The sequence below is a fragment of the Bos indicus genome, chromosome 13 (assembly GCF_029378745.1).
Source record: "Bos indicus isolate NIAB-ARS_2022 breed Sahiwal x Tharparkar chromosome 13, NIAB-ARS_B.indTharparkar_mat_pri_1.0, whole genome shotgun sequence".
NCBI classification, from domain to species: domain Eukaryota; kingdom Metazoa; phylum Chordata; class Mammalia; order Artiodactyla; family Bovidae; genus Bos; species Bos indicus.
In genome coordinates, this window is record NC_091772.1 from 69,880,098 (window position 1) to 69,902,332 (window position 22,235).

Consider the following 22,235-nt stretch of genomic DNA (forward strand, 5'->3'; position numbering starts at 1 on the left):
GCGCTACAAAAGCCACAGTTTATTGGTTTTAATCGTGCTAGAAGTGTGACAAACTACTGCATTATTCAACGAGCATAAGAACAACAAGAAATGCCTGCCTTTAAAGCAGACATGAAGAGCTGACATCAGAGGCAAGCAAACGGAAGACAGATGAGTAACAGCCTGTACCGGGCGGCCAACCAGGCCCAGGCCCATGGGTCTGGGGAGTAAGGAAGCCTTTCAGATTTCAAGGCTGTTGGAACTTTCCACCCCAACTCCACCATCGTGACGTCTACAGCAGTCACATTTAAAACAATCTAAACATCCAAAACCACTGCTGCCATGAAATTAAAAGACGCTTGCTCCTAGGAAGAAAAGTTAAGACCAACCTAGACAGAATATTGAAAAGCAGAGGCATTACTGTGTTGACAAAGGTCCATCTAGTCAAAGCTACGGTTTTTCCAGTGTTCATTTATGGATGTGAGAGTTGTACCATAAAGAAGGCTGAGCACCGAAGAACTGATGCTTTCCAACTGTGGTATTGGAGAAGAAGACTCTTGAGAGTCCCTTGGACTGCAAGGAGATCCAACCAGTCAACCCAAAGGAAATCAACCCTGAATACTCATGGGAAGGACTGATGTTGAAGCTGAAACTCCAAAACTTTGGCCACCTGATGTGAAGAGCTGACTCATTAGAAAAGACCCTGATGCCAGGAAAGATTGAGGGCAGCAGGAAAAGGGGAGGACAGAGGATAAGATGGTTGGAAGACATCACCGACTCAATGGACATGAGTTTTAGTAAGCTCCGGGAGATGGTGAAGGATGGGGAAGCCTGGCAGGCTGCAGTCCATAGGGTCGCAAAGAGTTGGACATGACTGAGCAACCGAACAACAACAACAATCATCCAAAACCGTTGTTGTCGTTGTTGTTCAGGTGCTAAGTTGTATCCATCTCTCTTGTAACCCCATGGACTGTAGTCCACCAGGCTCCTCTGTCCATGGGATTTTCCAGGAAGAATACTGGAGAGGAAGGTGAACAGTTAAAACAGAACACCATCATGGTCCTGGACAAGATGCTGTAAACCATTTCTGTCCCAGCCTCTTTGCTAAGCACAACTATAAATCCTGTAAATAACACAAGAGGCAACCAAAGGAGAAGTCTGAAAGGTTGGGAAAGGAAGGTGAACAGGTTAGGGACCCCAGGACCAAAGGAACAATGCAGCAGCAGCAGGGCAGCTAGTGACCCCCAATCCAACTGCAGAAGGGACGCAGGTCAAATATTTCCCAAGCCCCACCAGACTAGCGACAGACAGCAACCCAGGAAAGCACATCCTTCCTGTGATGGAATGGGAGTTCTGCTGACACCAGGCCAGCCGGGAGCACCAATAAGGAGGATAGGTCAGGAGCCCACTGATATGAAAACAATCTGGGAAAACACTCTCCCTCCCTGTAGGGCCCCCAGGAAATACCCTTTATCCCAGCGGGATGGAGGCTCTTGTCACCTACGTGCAGGCACCAGGCAGTGTGGCCTGGGAAAACGTCTTCCTTCCATCAGCTAGCACCAGCAGGGTCCAGTGGGAGCCCCAGCTGCACCAGATAAATCGAGCAGACCAAAACTGTAACAGCAAAGGCTCTGAAGAGTAAATTGTCAATGGAACCACAGCCCATAAAAGTAGATCCCAATTTGTGTGCTAAAGACAGTGACTTCCTGGTAAAATATAAGGTTTAAAAAGGACCCAGGGTTTCCTAACATAATAGACAAAATGTCCAGAACAGAATGGGAAACCTCCTTACCAAGAACCAGGAAAACCACACTTGAATGAGAAAAGACAATCAACTGACACCAATACCAAAATAAATCTGATGTTGGAATCAGCTTACAAAGGATATTAAAGCAGCCCTCACAAAAATGCTGCAATAAGCAACTGCAAATTCTCTTGAAATAAATGAAAACATAGAAAATCTCATCAAAGAAACAGAAGTTATAAAAAGGACCAAATAAAAATCATATCCCCGAAAGACTTAATAATAGAAGTAAAAACTTTCTAGATGGGTTTAATAATGGAGACGACAGAGGATAAAATAAATGAACTTGAAGATAGGCCAATAGAATTTACCCATTATGAACAAAAAAGCCAGACTGAAAACAAATGAACAGAAAACAAATGAACAGAGCCTCAGGAACTTGTGAGACAAAAACAAAAGATCCGATGTTCATATCCCCAGGGTCCCAGGAGAATAAAGAGATGGGCTGAAAGAGTATTCAAAAAGATAATGGCTGAGAATTCCCCAAACGTGGTGAAAGACACAAATCTACAGATTCAAGAAGCTGGGCAAGCCTCCAATAAATAAATTCAAAGAAATGTATGACAAGACACATGGTTAAGTTTCTGACAATCAAAGACAAAGAAAAACCCTTGAAAACTGAGAAAAACAACACATCGTCTATAAGGGAAAACCAATTCAACAGACTTCTCTTCTGAAACCATGGAGGCCAAAAGGAAGCAGCACAATATTTTCTATGTTGAAAGAAAAGAACTGTCAACCATGAATTCTGTATCTGGGGAAACTTCACCTCAAGATCGGAGGGGTAAAGACATTCTCAGACTAAGGAAACTAAAAGAATGTGTAGCTGGAAGACCTACCCTTAAAAAATGGCTAAAGGAAGTTATTCAAAGAGAAAGGAAATGATAAAAGAAAAAATCTTCTTGGAGACTGGTTAGGAATAAAGAACAGAAAAAGGAAATGAGTACATATAATAGACTATCCTTCTCCTTGTGAATTCTATATCATATTTAGTGACTGAAACAAACATTATAATACCATCTGATGCTCAATATGATTATATATAAAAGGCAGGATTAAAGAGACCTGGATGGAAGTAAGGTTTTCACATTTCAAAGTGGTGAATTGTTGATACCAGTAGACTGTTATAATCCAAATATGTATACTATAATACTCAAAGCAGCCACAAAGAAAATGTTACAGGGAGATATACTCAAAAACACTACAAATACTATAAAATCCTTTAAAATGTTCAAGTAACCCAAGAAAGGCAAGAAAAGAGAAACTGGAGGGAAAACAAATAATAAAATGGCAGATTAAAATTCTAATGTATAAATTTTTTGCTCTTGTTGTCTATCTCTTTTGTGACCCCAGGGACTGTATAGCCCACCAGGCTCCTTTGTCCATGGGATCCAGGCAAGAATATTGGACTGAGTTACCATTTCCTTCTCTAGGGGATCTTCCCAACCCAGGAATCAAACCTCTGTCTCCTGCATGCATCTCCTGCACTGCAGGCAGATTCTTTACTGCTGAGCCACCAGGGAAGCCCTAATGTATAAATAATTACCTTAAATGTACATGGTCTGGACACACCAATTAAAAAGCAGAAGTTTTCAGAATGGATTAAAACCACAACCCAACTATATGCTGTTCACATGAAACTCACTTCAAAATTCAATGAGATAAGTAGGCTGATGAGCCTCTTGATGAAAGTGAAAAAGGAGAGCGAAAAAGTTGGCTTAAAACTCAACATTCAGAAAACAAAGATCATGGCATCCGGTTCCATTACTTCATGGCAAATAGATGGGGAAACAATGGAAACAGTGAGAGACTTTATTTTGGGGGGGCTCCAAAATCACTGCAGATGGTGACTGCAGCCATGAAATTTAAAGACGTTTGCTCCTCGAAAGAAAAGTTCTGACCAACCTAGACAGCATATTAAAAAAGCAGAGACATTACTTTGCTGACAAAGGTCCGTCTAGTCAAAGCTATGGTTTTTCCAGTATTTATGTATGGATGTGAGAGTTGGACTATAAAGAAAGCTGAGCACTGAAGAAATGATGCTTTTGAACTGTGGTGTTGGAGGAAACTCTTCAGAGTCCCCTGGACTGCAAGGAGATCATCCTAAAGGAAATCAGTCCTGAATATTTATTTGAAAGGACTGATGCTGAAGCTGAAACTCCAATACTTTGGCCACCTGATGCAAAGAAGTGACTCATTGGAAAAGATCCTGATGCTGGGAAAGGTTGAAGGTGGGAGGAGAAGGGGACGACAGAGGATGAGATGGTTGGATGGCATCACCAACTCGATGGATAAGAGTTTAAGCAAACTCTGGGAGGTGGTGATGGACAGGGAGGCCTGGTGTGCTGCAGTCCATGAGGTCACAGAGAGTTGGACACAACTGAGCGACTGAAGTGAACTGAAGTAGGCTGAAAATACAATAGACAGAATATCAATAGCTCCTTTAAACCGTGCTTATGAATAATTTTTAATGATATGGGAGAATGCTTAGATTAAATCAGCAAATATTTTGAAAATAAGATACCAAATGTATATACAGCATGACTTCACACTGTATGTAAACAATTTATAAATGGCTAAAAAGAATTCATGTTAAGGTATCACCACTAGCAAGAATCTCAACTATCTTCATAATGCTTTCTTATATTTTTCAGATTTCCACCATAAGAATGAATGGCTTTTATAATTGGAAAACAACATTATTTTTAAATTCTCTTCAATTCAAGTAGTCTATTAAAGATAACTGCTGCTGCCCAGGACGTAAGACCTAATATTTATTTTCAGTAGCCACCATTAATGTGGCTCTTTCTACTTTCATTAATGTAGCACTTTGGCTGTCTCTCCCTTTCCTGCTCCCCAGAGGACCAGAGGTACAAGGCAGAAGGCCTGAAAGACTCAGAAAGTCTCTCTGCAAGCCTCATGCATGAGATCCAGGAGACAGAGGTAGGGAGAGGAGGGAGCTGACGGATGGGGGCAGCAGAGCTGGTCTGCTGGAACCCTGCCTCATTCCCAGTGGTCTCCAGAGTCACTGCTCCAGGCCTCCACAGGCCTGACCACTGAGCTGGGAACCATGAATCTTCACTCCATCACCCAAGGCCACGCGAACACGTCTTGGTTCTCACAGCCCCACAGAGCTAACACGAGGGTCCTCCCGCCACGCTGGGGGCCACAGTTACAGAAGGGAAAGTCTTCTATTCCATACTGCCAACCAAGCCCGTATCATTTTAACACCTTGTCTTCCTTTCTTTCTCAAAATCTCTAACTTTATCCAGGATCCCAATGATAAGCTTCCTACTGTAACAGACCCAACTCTTTTTCTGGCATTTCAAGTAAAAAAACTCAGAGTAATCTTCAATTCTTCCTTACCCTTAATGTGTATATCCAATCTATTATCATAAGGAAGATTCAACACAAAATGCAGGAGGTAGAAGACACAATGGTTTCTAAGATTCCCTATCAGAAATCTGTTATTCTTTTACCAAAGATTACCTTTACCCTTTTTTTTTTTTTAATTTTTTTATCGAGCTCTGATAGTTATTTAGCCACACCATGTGTCACGGGGGATACTAATCCCCTGACCAGGAATCGAACCTACACCCCCTACATTGGAAGCTCAGAGTCTTAACCACTGGACTGCCAGGGCAGTCCCACCTTTACCCTTTCTTAACACAATGAATAAATGACCCTCTTGAAGTCAAAGCTGAAATCTCTGACCAAGGCTCCTTCATGTATAAGATGCTTCCCTGTTGATATAGGGCTTGATTTAACAGTCAATGAGACCATTTTGAGACTTCCCACTCTTATGATCAATTCTGGAAAAGTTGTTTTTTTCTCTTACTGAGGACATGGAATCCCATCTCTAGGGCCACAGGATAACTCAAAGCCAACCTTGACTTTACAGCACTTTTGCAAATACTGCAGGACTACTTAATGCCCCTAGCCCTGCCATCTCCTGGAGCTAAACTTTGACATACGTGATGAGGTAACACAATTTTCAAAATACATGAGCATGTATTGGAGGCCTTGTTAACTTTTAAAATAAACTTGTCCTTTACTGTTCTCTTGCTTTTGGGGCTAGAGTGGAAAAAGCATGAACACTGGAGTTAAAGAGGGTCCCTATTACTTATTAGCCACATAACTCTGCTGGTTCTTCATCTATAAAATGGAAATAAGTACACATACCTCTTGTGAGGATTAAGTAATATATTACTTATAAAAGTGCCCGGAGTATCAGAGGTGCTCTTTTGGATCCATTTAACATTCCTCCTTTAGTTTCTTTTTTCCAACTACTTCTCATGTATGATTTATGCTTTATGTTTTTATGGAACTAAATGAGTCACCTGAAATTCTTTTGGAACAAAAAAAAAGCATATAAAAATATGACATAAAAATAGTAGATACTCTGCTGGGAAGTAGGGGTGGGCACTGACTGGGAAGGGATATGAGGCAACTTTCTGGGTAATGATATCTTTGTAGGAGTTTGGGTTACACAGGTGTATGCATGTGTCAAAACTCAGCAAATGTACTGTTAAAATTTAACTATAATGAAATGTACCAATCTTACCTCAGAAGAAAAAAAACTATCAATAAATAATGACCTCTTCCTTAGTGATATGCATGCCGAAGCACTGAGGGGGAATGCATAAAAAACAGGATGGACAGACGACGGACAGAGGAATAGGAAACACAGAACAAAATGCTGATGTTCAAACCTGGTGGTGGGTGTATGGCTGCTCAGTGTAAAAGCCTCCCAGTTTTGCATTATGTTTGAAATTTTTCATAGTAAAGTGTTGGGAAAAACAGACTCAGTGGAAAAGAATGGAAGGCATTCAGTGCACATCAGTTCTCTTCCTGAACCTCCTCCCTGCTTTCATTCATCCATTTGCCTGCAGACACTTCCTAGGCACACACTGCAGTATCGCCTAGTGCAAACTGCTTAAGTGCTCGGCACCTGTCCCCTCCTCTATGGAATAATAATTACATGTGCCTCATGGGGGTTTTGTGTGGATTGAGATGATAAACATATAAGTTCAGTACTTGACATGGAGCTGGTGCTCGATAAATGTTAGCTACTATTATATAAAGGGCATGGGCAGTATAGTATCATGGGTATTCAGTACCAAGCAGTGGATAGAAGCCCTGACCCCTAACTGACTGCCAGGGTTCAAATCTCAACTCTACCACTTTGTAGCTCTGGGCAAAACCCTTAACCTTTCTGTGCTTCAATTTCCTATTCTGGGAAAAAAAGTGGTAACCGGGGGTTATTATGGGGTTATGGTGACAATTCAACATGATATTACATACTAAGTGCTTAGACAGTGGCTGGAGCAGTATAAACACTCGTCGATATTAGCAAACTCACTATGCTGGGTATCTAGAGAATATGAAGAAGAATGGAATGGGCAAGTCCCTGACACCTCAAGGAGTTGGTTATCCAGGAGAGGGGAAAGCCATGTCAACAGAAGCAACACAAAGTGGCCTGTGATGTGTGCCATAGGGGAGATGTACTCCTCTGGGTTTGGGGTACCAGAAAATGGACTGATGACAATGACTGAGGAAGACTAAGGAGGCCTCGAGTGAGCGGCTCTGGGTGATCTGGGACTTGAAAGCAGAGAAAGGGAAGAACAGGGCTGGCAATATGAAAGCACATGGTACAGAGAGCCTACCAGCGCTTAATAAAAGACAGGCGGGGGCAGCTTAGAAGATGTGAGGCTGAAAAAAAAAAAGAAGATGTGAGGCTGGAAAGAGACTGGGAGCCGATGGCAGCTTTCTTTATGAATGTGGACTTGTTCTGCAAAAGTGTTTTGAAAAAAATGACCATCCATCATATATTGCATATATGGAACGTAGAAGACGTAGGTCTTCAAAATAAAACCTTAATTTAAGAAAAAAAAAAGCCTTAATTTTTCTGATAAATAAGAAATATTTATCCACTGCGCTCTTTATATAGAATAACTAAAAATTCATTACAATTACTATTTTACCAATTCAAGGCATCTCTACTCAGTAAGAAGGCCCAGAGATTCCAGAAGGAGGGGCAGGGAAGATCTTAATAACAGTGCTGTGGAATCAAGTTAGTCAGCACCACCCATTGGTTCACTGCTTTCAGGTTTAGTTTGGAATCTGAGCCGAGATTAAATTCGGGAAGGGAGAAAGTTCCAGGCAGCAGAAGAGAAGGGCTGGCTCCCTTTGGATGCTGCCAGCTGGCTGTGCTGTGCCTCTCAGAGCTCGCTTGGCCTCGGTAAACACATTTCTGATGGCTGTAGGCACGGAGCAAACCCATGAAGCTCAAAGCGTCTTCAACATCAGAGCCCTGAGGGGAGCGGCCCACAGATGGGAAAGCTTTTACAAATAAAGGCAGTAAATGCTGCTTCCAAATTATGTAAATTAAATATATGAACTACACATGAAAACATCTTTCCTTTCAAGCGCTACTGGAAGGAAATTAAACTAACATAAAAAGTTTAAAAGTTAGGGGACTGTATATAGGGAAACTTCTTTTTTTGTTTGTTTTTGTTTTTTTATTTTTTATTTTTTTAATTTTATTTTTAAACTTTACAATATTGTATTGGTTTTGCCAAATATTGAAATGAATCCGCCACAGGTATACATGTGTTCCCCATCCTGAACCCTCCTCCCTCCCCATACCATCCCTCTGGGTCGTCCCAGTGCACCAGCCCCAAGCATCCAGAGTATCGTGCATCGAACCTGGACTGGCGATTCGTTTCATACATGATATTATACATGTTTCAATGTCATTCTCCCAAATCTTCCCACTCTCTCCCTCTCCCACAGAGTCCATAAGACTGTTCTATACATCAGTGTCTCTTTTGCTGTCTCGTATACAGGGTTATTGTTATTACCATCTTTCTAAATTCCATATATATGTGTTAGTATACTGTATTGGTGTTTTTCTTTCTGGCTTACTTCACTCTGTATAATAGCCTCCAGTTTCATCCACCTCATTAGAACTGGTTCAAATGTATTCTTTTTAATGGCTGAGTAATGCTCCATTGTGTATATGAACCACAGCTTTCTTATCCATTCATCTGCTGATGGACATCTAGGTTGCTTCCATGTCCTGGCTATTATAAACAGTGCTGCGATGAACATTGGGGTACACGTGTCTCTTTCCCTTCTGGTTTCCTCAGTGTGTATGCCCAGCAGTGGGATTGCTGGATCATAAGGCAGTTCTATTCCCAGTTTTTTAAGGAATCTCCACACTGTTCTCCATAGAGGCTGTACTAGTTTGCATTCCCACCAACAGTGTAAGAGGGTTCCCTTTTCTCCACACCCTCTCCAGCATTTATTGCTTGCAGACTTTTGGATCGCAGCCATTCTGACTGGCGTGGAATGGTACCTCACAGTGGTTTTGATTTGCATTTCTCTGATAATGAGTGATGTTGAGCATCTTATCATGTGTTTGTTAGCCATCTGTATGTCTTCTTTGGAGAAATGTCTGTTTAGTTCTTTGGCCCATTTTTTGATTGGGTCATTTATTTTTCTGGAATTGAGCTGTAGGAGTTGCTTGTATATTTTTGAGATTAGTTGTTTGTCAGTTGCTTCATTTGCTATTATTTTCTCCCATTCTGAAGGCTGCCTTTTCACCTTGCTAATAGTTTCCTTTGTTGTGCAGAAGCTTTTAAGTTTAATTAGGTTCCATTTGTTTATTTTTGCTTTTATTTCCAATATTCTGGGAGGTGGGTCAAAGAGGATCCTGCTGTGATGTATGTCGGAGAGTGTTTTGCCTATGTTCTCCTCTAGGAGTTTTATAGTTTCTGGTCTTACATTTAGATCTTTAATCCATTTTGAGTTTATTTTTGTGTATGGTGTTAGAAAGTGCTCTAGTTTCATTCTTTTACAAGTGGTTGACCAGTTTTCCCAGCACCACTTGTTAAAGAGATTGTCTTTAATCTATTGTATATTCTTGCCTCCTTTGTCAAAGATAAGGTGTCCATATGTGTGTGGATTTATCTCTGGGCTTTCTATTTTGTTCCACTGATCTATATTTCTGTCTTTGTGCCAGTACCATACTGTCTTGATGACTGTGGCTTTGTAGTAGAGCCTGAAGTCAGATAGGTTGATTCCTCCAGTTCCATTCTTCTTTCTCAAGATAGCTTTGGCTATTCGAGGTTTTTTGTATTTCCATACAAATTGTGAAATTATTTGTTCTAACTCTGTGAAGAATACCGTTGGTAGCTTGATAGGGATTGCATTGAATCTATAAATTGTTTTGGGTAGTATACTCATTTTCACTATATTGATTCTTCCAATCCATGAACATGGTATATTTCTCCATCTATTAGTGTCCTCTTTGATTTCTTTCACCAGTGTTTTATAGTTTTCTATATATAGGTCTTTAGTTTCTTTAGGTAGATATATTCCTAAGTATTTTATTCTTTCCGTTGCAATGGTGAATGGAATTGTTTCCTTAATTTCTCTTTCTGTTTTCTCATTATTAGTGTATAGGAATGCAAGGGATTTCTGTGTGTTGATTTTATATCCTGCAACTTTACTATAATCATTGATTAGTTCTAGTAATTTTCTGGTGGAGTCTTTAGGGTTTTCTATGTAGAGGATCATGTCATCTGCAAATAGTGAGAGTTTTACTTCTTTTCCAATTTGGATTCCTTTTATTTCTTTTTCTGCTGGGGAAACTTCTATCTTGGTGTAAACCAAGCCGTTTTAGTGGAGGCACCTTTGAGTGTGTGGGTGGGCTGGTTGGTTCAGGCTCAGAGGAACAGACTCCTGGTCTGTAGGCTCAGAGTGGAGCATCGCTGTCTGGCTCACTGCTGTGTTCTCTGAGCATAATGCCATGCCTGGCCCATAGTGGGTGCTCACAAAATATCTGTTAACTGAGTAAGTACATGATCTAGTCCCCAGCTTTGTAAATTCACTGGCATTATTAAATTCTTAATTGAGTGGGGTACAACTGGTTTAATCCCAACTTAACTCAATAGAGATACATTAGATCCACCCCCCATTTTAGAGGGGGTATAGCTTTCCAGGGGGCCTTCCTGGGGGCTCAGTGGTAAAGAACCCACCTGTCAATGCAGGAGACACAAGTTTGATCCTAGGTTGGGAAGAATCCCTGCAGAAGGAAATGGCACCTGTTCCAATATTCTTGCCTGGGAAATCCCATGGACAGAAGAGTCTAACAGGCTACAGACTCTGGGGTCACAAAGAGTCACACACAATTTAGTAACTAAACAACAACAACAACAGCTTTCCAGGAGCCCCACTATTTCTGAAATTTACCCAGAATTGTCTGTTTCTAGGTGGCTCAGTGTAAAGAATCCACCTGCCAAAGCAGGAGTCACAAGAGACGTGGGTTTGATCCCTGGGTCAGGAAGATCCTCTGGAGGAGGAAATGGCAACCCACTCCAGTATTCTTGGCTGGAAAATCCCACGGACAGAGGAGCCTGATGGGCTACAGTCCACGGGGTCACAAAGAGCCGGACACAACTGAGCGACTGAGCATGCATGCATGTCTGTTCCTAACATGAGAGCACCTGAGAAACAGAAGTCCCAATCAGGTGGCCACTTGAGGAACAAAGTTAGACCTTCTAAGGTTTTCCACCTCCATACGTAGCGAGATCAGCTTTGCGGCAAGCAGAACGCTCGCTCCAGGCCACTGTGGCATCTCACTCTCGTGGACAAAGGGAAATGTATTCTGATGAAATCCAACCCTCCGGATCCTTCCCAGCCTCCATGCAGACTCCCAATCTGGTGTCCTTTTGCAGCATTCTTTACTTGAACAGCCATAAACTCCTTGCTTTTAAGATTTTTCTGTTTATGGGGCTTTAATTTGACCTCTAATGACCAAAGAGGGACTTTCATCTCCATATGCCTCCAGAGGATCACTCGGTCTGGTCATCTCTGCACGGATGTGCACCAATTTTTCAGGCCATTTTGGCCTCAGCAGCAAATGCTGGACAGTATCTTCAGAGAACCCTAGAGTAGCCAGTGATACCCACCCATGGCTCTGTTTAAGATTACTTTGATTTTTTTCCCCCTTAAGTGCAGTATCTTGTATTGTCTAATTTTCTATCCACTTGGCCTCATAAAATTTTCAGGAAAATCTCCCATCAGCATAGCTTTTTACTACCATACCCTTTAGAAAGGTCTAGGAGATTCAACAGATCTGGAATGAGCCTAGAGGCAACACAGTGAAAGGTCATCATTAACATTCACCCACTTGGAGAAGAGGCCTTTAATCTAAGCTTTCTTTTCTCTTCTGAAGCCAGTTTCTACCCAGGACCAGACAGTTTATCCCATGATGGCTTTTTACTTAAAAGAAAAATAAGAGAGGAAAAAAAAAAAAGTTTTAAATTCTGAGCTAATATTAGACTTACAGAAAAGTTGCAAAAAATAGTACAGAGTTTCCTTATATCCCTGACCCAGTGTCCCTGACACACTGGAAAAGACCCTGATGTTGGGAAAGATTGAGGGCAGGAGGAGAAAGGGGCAGGAGAGGATGAGATGGTTAGGTGGCATCACCGACTCAAGGGACATGAATCTAAGCAAACTCCAGGAGACAGTGAAGGACAGGGAAGCCTGGCGTGCTGCAGTCCATGGGGCTGAAAAGAGTCAGACATGATTTAGCACCTGAACAACAACAGTGTCCTCAAGTCTTATATAACCGCAGGGACTGACCAGAGCCAGGGCGTCACCACTGGCTCAATACTGTTAACTAAACCAAAGACCTTGTTCAAATTGCACCAGTTTTTTTATATTTATGTCCTTTTTCTGTCCCAGGATCTATCCAAGATCCCCACTGCATTTTGTCATTATTTCCTTAGGCTCCTCTAGTCTGTGATAGCTCCTCAGTCTTGTTATTTATGCCCTTGACACTTTTCAAAAGTATTAATCAGTTATTTTGTTGAACGTCCTTGATTTGGATTTGCCTGAGGTTTTCTCATGATTGTGCTGCAGTTACGGATTTCTGGCCAAAAAGCCACAGAAACGATGTCGTGTTGTCCGTACTGCATCGTTATCATGGGGTTCATGATGTCGCTTGTCTGATTACTGGTGATGCTGACCTTGACCTCTTGGCTAAGGTGTCTTCTCCACTGTAAAGTTACTATCTTTTCTTTCCTTTATAGTTAATAAATATGTTGAAAGAGTTGATATGAGACTATGCAACTTCTGGGAAAGGTTTCTTAGTGGATTACTGGGTCCCTCATTCACAAACCCGCTTGCTTTTCTTAAAAGCTCCAAGAGGTTAGTTGATAGTATTTCCCTTTATTATGCCTGCCCTGCAAGCACTTTGGTTTTTTGTTTGTTTATTCAATGTATTTATTTTTTTAATATATTTATTTATTTGGCTGCACTGGGTCTTATTTACAGCATACAGGCTCTTTACTTGTGGCATGTAGGATCTAGCACCCTGACCAGGGATCGAACCCAGGCCTCTTGCATTGGGAGCGTGGAATCTTAGCCACTGGACCACCAGGGAAGTCCCGAGATTTACTTCTTCTACTTGTAAAAAGAGCACATCTTCATTGTCAAAAAAATATGTGTTTATAACCACACGTTTAGAGATTGGTACCTGTTGTGAACTAAACATTTGTGTCCCTCCTGCCACACACACAAATTCATGTTGAAATTCTAAGCCCTGATGTGATGGTATTAGGACATGGGGCTTTCAGTAGGTAGGTAGGTCATCACAGCAGAAATGCATGAATGGCATCAGCGCCCTTATAAAAGGGACCCTATGGAGCTCTCTCATCCCCTCCACCATCGAGAATACAGCAAGAAAAAGGTTGTCCGCAACCTGGAAAAGGGCCCTCACCAGAACCCAACCATGCTGGCACCCAGCCACCAGGACAGTGAGAAACAAATTGCTGTTTATAAGCCACCCCTATTTTGTTACAGTAGCCTAACTAAGACAGCACTCTAGAGAGTTTGAGCTACACACACATATACATATATATACACATATCTATTTGAATAAGATCTTTGGTTTAGTTAATTGTATTGTGCATGTATATGTATATGCACAACACGTGTGTGTGTGTGTGTGTGTGTGTGTGTTCATTCCAGTGAACCCTTTTTCCTCTTTTACCACCACTAGAGTCAGATACTATAGGCTTATTAAGTCCCAGTCCCACCATGGACTTTATGAAAGTTACTTAATTCTGTACGCCGATTTGGCCAGCATCTGTTATTTGTTGATGGGATGAGCAAAATTAAATAACATTCTTGGAAGAACTATTCAGTAAGGTAGAAGTAAACATTTTATGGCCTGTATTTAAAGGAAACCAACTGAACACGGCCGTGGGGCAGGAGAGGTCACACAGTGAACACCTGCAACTACAGATGCCACATCTGGACCATCATCCAAAGTGCTCACTGCAGAACTCCTTAGCAACTGGAGGGAATGCTATCTGGTCTCCAGGATTTGTCTACTAAGGTGATGGCACCGCACTCCAGTACTCTTGCCTGGAAAATCCCATGGGCGGAGGAGCCTGGTAGGCTGCAGTCCATGGGGTCGCTGAGGGTTGGACACAACTGAGCGACTTCACTTTCACTTTTCACTTTCCTGCATTGGAGAAGGAAATGGCAACCCACTCCAGTGTTCTTGCCTGGAGAATCCCAGGGATGGGGTTGCACCGAGTCGGACACGACTGAAGCAACTTAGCAGCAGCAGCAGTTTATCAAGTGAGGCTCCAACAGTGTGTAAATTTATCAAATAAGTGATAAATGTGTGGCCCAAAAGACAATTGGGAAAAGATTATTACCTCTCCCACTATTTTCCCCCAGAACAACAACAAGAGCTAACAATGGTGGAACACACACTTGCACTGGACCCTGTGCCTTCTAAGTATGTTCCAAGCACTAGTTCACTTAACTCTCATCACAGCCCTTGCTAGGAGGTATTATTAGTGCTTACAGTTTACAGTTACAAATTGGGAAAGCAGTACACCAAGGCTGTATATTGTCACCCTGCTTATTTAACTTATATGCAGAGTACATCATGAGAAATGCTGGGCTGAATGAAGCACAAGCTGGAATCAAAATTGCTGGAAGAAATATCAATAACCTCAGATACACAGATGATACTACCCTTATGGCAGAAAGCAAAGAGGAACTAAAGAGCCTCTTGACGAAAGTGAAACAGGAGAGTGAAAAAGCTGGCTTAAACTCAATATTCAGAAAACTAAGATCATGGCATCTGATTCCATCACTTCATGGCAAACAGATGGGGAAACAGTGGAAACAGTGAGACCTTATTTTCTTGGGCTCCAAAATCACTGCAGGAGGTGACTGCAGCCATGAAATTAAAAGATGCTTACTCTTTGGAAGAAAAGCTATGACCAACCTAGACAGCATATTAAAAAGCAGAGACATTACTTTGCTGACAAAGGTCCATCTAGTCAGAGCCATGGTTTTTCCAGTATTCATGTATGGATGTGAGAGTTGGACTATAAAGAAAGCTGAGCACCAAAGAAATGATGCTTTTGAACTGTGGTGTTGGAGGAGACTCTTGAGAGTCCCCTGGACTGCAAGGAGATCAAAACAGTCCATCCTAAAGGAAATCAGTCCTGAATATTCATTGGAAGGACTGATGCTGAAGCTGAAACTCCAATATTTTGGCCACCTGATGCAAAGAAGTGACTCATTGGAAAAGACCCTGATGCTGGGAAAGATTGGAGGCAGGAGGAGAAGGGGACAACAGAGGATGAGATAGTTGGATGCCATCACCGACTCAATGAACACGAGTTTGAGCAAGCTCCGGGAGTTGGTGATGGACAGGGAGGCCTGGCACGCTGCGGTCCATAGGGTCGCAAAGAGTCAGACACAACTGAGTGACTGAACAGTTTACAGAAGGGCATCCCTGGTGGCTCAGTGGTAAAGAATCCACCTGCCAATGTTGGTGACTCTAGTTCAATCCCTGGGTTAGGAAGATCCCTTGGGGAAGGAAATGGCAACCCATTCCAGTATTCTTGCCTGGAGACCCCATGGACAGAGGAGCCCAGTGGGCTACAGTCGATGGGGTAACAAAGAGTCAGGTACGACTTAGTGACTGAACAACAACAATGACAGTTTACAGATAAAGAAAATGAGGCACAGAGAAGTTACAAAAAGCAACTTGCTCAAGATCACTCAGCTAGTAGCTGGCAGAGCCAGAATGTGAACCCAGGCAAGCCTAGTTCCTGAATGCAGGCTCTGAGCTCAACATTCTCCTATTGTCATAGAAGGCATGAACACACTCTCATCTGGAAGACAGAGGCCGTCCATGAATTTGAATTCTGGAGGAAGCTGAACTGAATAAAACATTCAAATGACAGAAGAAAATCTCTTCCAGGATGGAAAGACCTGAGAGAAGAAACAAGAAGGGGCTCTCGGGATCTCATACATAACCAGCAATCAAAGCAGGTCACTAAGACAACAGCCTGGAAACATCCGAAAACAATGTGCAGGAAGGGACTCCAAGCTGACAAGTTAAACAAGCAGGTTATGTGAAAAGAGAATCCAGCAGTTACTTTTTTTAAAGTAACAGAAGCACGGAGACAAGGCAATCTAAGATAGAAAACATCAAAGGAAAAGAGATGAGTGAATCAGAATCCTTCGAGCTGTCATCTCTAAATAAACACAGTGATGCCAACCCCTAGCCACATGCTCTTGTCATTCCTCCACCACCGAGCCGTCTCTCAGAGCTGCAGTCGACAGTGCTACCTGCACTTCCTCCAGTGTGAGCTGACCTCCGTACTCTGTGGACTGAGCATGGCGGGGTCGCTCTCTGTTTTCTAACTGAGAAAACCAGTGGCTAAGCGTCTCCTTATCCTACCGAACCTCTGGGAGAATGGCCACGGCTCCCATAGCAAATCATGTCCTCCACACCACTCTTTTCTGCTTCTCCTCTATCTCTTCCCCTAGCATCAGCTTGGCATTCAGGCCTGGTTTGCAATCTCACTAACTAGCTTAGTAACAGTGCCTTGGAGCCTTAGTTTCCTGGCCCATAAAGTAGGGTGGTAATAATTTCCATACACAGGGCTATTAAGAAGATAAAGTAAGCCATCTGAAAAAGCTCTCGGCACCCCATGCAGGACATGTATTACAGTGCTCAGCACATTTTGATTTCCTGCACATAAAGACTGGTCTTGGCCAAGAGACCAACCTAAGCCCTTTCTTCTATCCACAGGCTCTGCCTGGGGGAACTTTACATCTGTTCTATGGCTTGGACCTCCTCCTTGGAAGCAAATATATCTTTATCTCTGGCCCCTATATCTCAACTGAGTTTATAACCCATATTTCCAATTGCTCTTAGATATGTTTTCTTGGATCTCTCAACGATTTTTAAAATTCAGAAAGTCCTTAAATGCTCTTTTTCCAAATTAGTCTCTGCGACCCCCTCCACAATTTACCCCATGACATAAGGTAATCAATATTTCCACCATCTATTATGACCTTCCCTAAAATACATAAAAAAAGAAAACCCTCTAAATTATCCTCTAATCCCAATCTCACCTGAGTCAGGAACAGGTATTTTTAGATTCTACCTCAAAACACGTCATCTTCTCTATCACCACTGCCACTGCCTTGTTCAGCTTCTCATCATCTCTTATCTGGATGACAGCCACAGTCACTTCACTAACTTCCTCCCTGCAGTCCATACTTCATACAACAGCCAGAGCTATTTCCCTAAAAACAAGCTTTAACAGAGTACACCTCTGCTTTAAAATCTCTCTGGTGCAGCCACAGGATACAAACTAAAACTTGTTGGCTAGGCTTCTCAGTCTGGCCCCAACATCCCTTTGTCCAGTCTCGTCTCCAGCCATCTGGGTTCCTTCAGGCTTCTGCCCATTCGCTTTATCCTTTATCTTGAAGAGCCCTACTGGCACAGTAACACCCAGCTCCCAAGACGTCCTCGCTGACGCACCAGGACACCATTCCCTCCCTCTTGTGTCCCCGGACACCTGACACATGACATCTTTTGCCATGGTTGTTTGTATACTGCCACCTCCTCGACCAGAAAGGGACCTTAAAGCCAAGGATGGAACTACCCTTCCCTTTATATCTCCTGCACCAAGCTAAGTGTCTGGCCAGCTCGGAGTGAGGCCTTGGTGGTTGGTACTTCATTTAATCAAGAATAAGAAAATATTATAAGTATCAGGCTGAAGCCCAGAAGAACTGGTGCACTTCATAGAATAAATGTTAAATATGAAGGATAAAAATAATGGAAGTAGATGAGGAGCAGGAAGAGAGGATGCCAAAACAGGGAGAAGCTGAGTTTCCTTATATGGAAGGAAAGCTCTAGCATTTGCTTTGATGATAGTAAATAAATATAGGAACAAATGTTATTTTCAGCACTAAAAGAACTATTCACCTTTAAATTTTGTCTTAAAGTTGAAAAGAAGAAAAGGACACTCCATAAAACAGAAGGCGTAACAGCAAAGAGACAACTAAGCAATATAAAAATTAAACAACACATTATATGTAGAAAACATAACAAATGCAAAAGCAACCACAAATTAAAGAGGCTAAATTCATCCGTAAGTTATAGAATTTTTAAGACTGGATGAACAGAAGACAAAATCCAACAATATTCTACTTACAAAGCTCTGAAATACAATAATGAAATTAGAAGATGCAACAGTACACTATAACAGTACACTTCAAGGAAGAAATGAGACATGCAGTCAGTAAAAACAGGCACAAACTAAGTAGCATTTTATCATCGCTGCTAATTAATATAGGCTCAGACGTTCTTTCCAGTAAAAAGCAACATGAAAAAAAAAAATAAGAAATACAAATACAATAAAGGCCAAGGCAAAATTTTTTAAATAAATAACATCACTGTAACTTACCAACCCAAAGGAATTACTTAAACGGTTATAATGAGCTTAAAAGTGACCAAAGTCATCATTGATACAGAAAATCAATACTATTTATGGTCCTCAAACTTGACCATAGTGAAAATCACCCCAGGCAGCTTTTAAAAACGCCAATGCCTACAACTCCCCCCAGATAAATTGCCTCAGCATCTCTGGGGGTGGGACTGGACATTTGTAATTTATAATGCTTCTAAGGTGATTCTAATGTACAGCTAACTCAAGATACCACTACATTATATATAATTTCCTAAATATGTAAGAAATGCAATGCAAAACCATCTGTGATATTCTCAAATGGGAAGGGAAAGACTGCTGTAATGCAACAGGAGTACAAAAGAAAAAGTCTGAAAGGGGACACAGTCAGCTGCAGGGCCAGTGTTTCCAGTCCACTGCAGTTCAGGCAAAGAGGCAGGCAGCTGCCCAAGTGAGTGGAGGGGGACATGACCCACGGAATGGTGGCAACAGCAGCTAATTAGTCTCAGTCCAGATGCGACTGAGATCAAGATGCACGCATGAAGATTTAACAGAGGCTGACAGAGGATGAGATGGCTGGATGGCATCACCGACTCGATGCACATGAGTTTGGGTGAACTCCAGGAGTTGGTGATGCACAGGGAGGCCTGGCATGCTGCAATTCATGGGGTTGCAAAGAGTCGGACACGACTGAGTGACTGAACTGAACTGAACTGAGGAGGTACAAGATTCCTTGCGTATCTGTGTGAGGTTACCTGTGAGATAAATTCCTAGAAATGCAATTGCTGAGTCAAATGGTATGTGCCTTTAGAAGTGAAAGATCAGCTTTAAAAGATCTTAAAGATGAACTTGAACAAGCATGGTGTATAGAATGAACAAGACACCACAACTCCCAGGACAGTGGAGTGAGAGAAAGAAGAGGTAAGCTAGAGCTGGGTGAGGTGGCCCAGGGCGGTCAGGGAGCAGGTACGGAAATGGCATCCCAGAAAATCCCTGGTCGTTCCATCTGGCTCTGCTCTTTGCATTCACTTTACCCCCCACCCCCACCCCCCATCCCCCCTGCCAGCAGAAACCTGAAGGAGAAGGCGGGCAGGGGCCACGTGGCTGTCCAGAAGGAGAAGATTCCAGACCAACTGGAGAACCATAAGGAGATCAGCGTAACTGACGCAGAGTCGGTGTGAAGGTGAGCACTAGAAAATGTGTGCATGAGTTCACTCATGATAAACTTGGCTTGGGGACTGGCCTGGCAGTCCAGTTGTTAGGACACAGTGCTTTCACTGCTATAGGCATGGGTTCGATCCCTGGCTGGGGAACTACGTTCCCACCAGCTGTGTGGTCTGGCCAAACAAACCAACCTGCCTCATGCCACTTTCAGCTTAGAGGACTGATACACAAAGGCCACTGAACAGTTTTTACTCCACCTTGCAACTCAAAGTTAAAGAAAGAGAAAACAGGACTGGATCTTCTAGCCAACAGCAGCCTGGCCACAATCCACCATGAAGCAGGAAGTTCCACAAGTAACAACTGTGGGGAAATTCCCATGGGCTGGGCGGCCCAGGCTGGTGGAGACGCAGCGATGCTCTCATGGGTTGTCCAAGCCTGGCTCCTGCGCACAGAGCCTCCACTACATACCAGCAATAACTCTGACTCCATTTCTTCTGCGTTCTTTCCAAAACATTCTAATCAGCAAACTGAAGAAAGGTTCTTTATAATCATAAATAATGCAATAAATTTCCCTTACTTAAAAAAACTTCAACAACAAAAACCCTTAATATCTAAGCTTGTGAGAGGCATGGTAACAATAAAATGAGTTCCCAACTCTCTCTCTCACACATACACACACATACACACACACATATAACTTTACTAGGGCACATCAATTTCATCAAGAGAAAGCTATGGCTATTTACATTAATTATTTGCCAGTCTGCTTTGTCTTTAGTATTAAGTTTCCTATTGTAGAGGGCAGTGCCAAGAACATGGCTTGGATAACTTGGTATCCAGAGTTTTTCAAATCAGTCATTTAATAAAGCAGAAGTATAAGTTTTGCACTCAGACCAAAAAGCTGACCTTGAACTAAACCTGTATGTTACAAGAGACACAGCACACAACTCTACTTTTATAATACCCAATGGTCAACCCAAGATAGAACAGGCTCCTGGCAAGTGACCTATGAAGTCACCTCAACTATATATTCAATATACACCTTTTGGATTAATCAAAAAAAGAATCATTTGATCAAAGAGCTCAGCAATAAAAGTCAAGGAAGGAGAAAAAAATGTTTAGCAGCAATAAATATGGCTATGCGTGACAAATTGATGGTAACTGATACATGGCAAGAAACTTAACATTCAGAGAATTATACTATTTACCCAGGAAACATACTTTCTCCTCACTTCATTGGTTTCTCCAGTTTCTCTCTTCTCTTTGTGCAGCCCTGTATGCATCTTTAAAGGTTCAGTTGTTGTTGCCTCTGCAGCTGCAATCCAGTCCTGCAAAAGAAGTCGCAAAGCTTCACTTCACGTGAAAAGAGATAAAGTGGATTCTAGGAAACTGAGTGACCCAATCCCATCAGTCTCCAGAACTGTACACAAACAGAAACACCAAGCGGTGGGGAGAGCAAAAGGCGGTCATTAAAGTGCAAACCAGCAATTTAAAATGATTTAAAATGCTAGTAGTGACTGAAAAATATTCATGGAAAAAAGGCAAACTTGTCTCTGATAATAGATCAGAACAAGATGATTCATTAAAATTTCTTTCCACCAATGAGTTTCCAGCTCTCTCTCCTAGCTAAGTATGAGATGGCTTAGCAGAAATGATAAAATTCACTGAGGTGTGGCCTCACAGCTTCAAGGATGCATACCATTAAGGATGTGCTATTTTCTGACGCCCTTTCAGTCAAAGCCTGGGTTTTTCTAACATGGATTCTAGAGGCATAAACGGTCTAGATTGTGAGTTCCAGGCTAAGGAGCTCTGTGACCGTCCTCTTTGTCTCTGACCCTTATCCCTAGGTCATCCCATTCTACCCAGTGGCAATGATGTGCACACAGTAATTCCTGGCGAATGAATGAGACAGTAACTACGTTTTCAACAAACGACCAGAGAGGCTTCACATAATCTTAAGGTTATTTGGGAAATAGCTGAAAAACCACTACTTTTGAATTCTTTATTTTCATCCCAAAGTGTTCTCTTTGGGTGAGACGCCCAGTAAAAGGGCTCTAAAGTGAGTATACCAGAGGGTCTCAGAACTTTGAACGGTGCCTGGGTACACAAGAGAGGGTTGGGACCATGGGTATCTGAATGGAAACAATTTTACCCCCTCAGGAAAGCACCCCCAGCCAGAGGAGCTCCAGTGATCCTTCCTGTCAAGCATTTATTCTGTCAGGCACTGTTCTAAGAGCTTTACCTACATTAACTCATTCGATCTTTTATAATGACCCAATGAGGTGGATTCTATTATTCTAATTGCCCAGATGAGGAGAGTAAGGCACAGAAAGGTTAACAGAACTATGCAAGGAAATACACTCTTTACTGCCCTTCACAGGCAGTGGCTCCTGGACACACATGATCCTACAGGAAGCTGTCGCCGCCTCCACCCATTTCACTTTCTTTCATTGCTCTTACGGTATCGTAGTAGC

At 42.3% G+C, this 22,235-nt stretch overlaps 1 protein-coding gene across 11 annotated transcripts in view; it reads right to left on the reverse strand.

Moving 5' to 3' along the window:
- The window catches only part of ZHX3 (zinc fingers and homeoboxes 3), a 133,955-nt gene that overhangs the window by 46,968 nt on the left and 64,752 nt on the right, over positions 1 to 22,235 (reverse strand). For 7 of the 11 annotated variants that reach the window (XM_070801677.1, XM_070801673.1, XM_019972423.2 and 4 more), the window contains one exon: positions 20,983 to 21,089. The gene's annotated coding sequence lies outside the window, so the exon portion shown is untranslated. Of the gene's footprint in view, positions 1 to 20,969; positions 21,090 to 22,235 lie in introns of all 11 variants that reach the window. The other 4 variants (XM_070801678.1, XM_019972425.2, XM_070801680.1 and 1 more) reach the window with 1 other exon arrangement.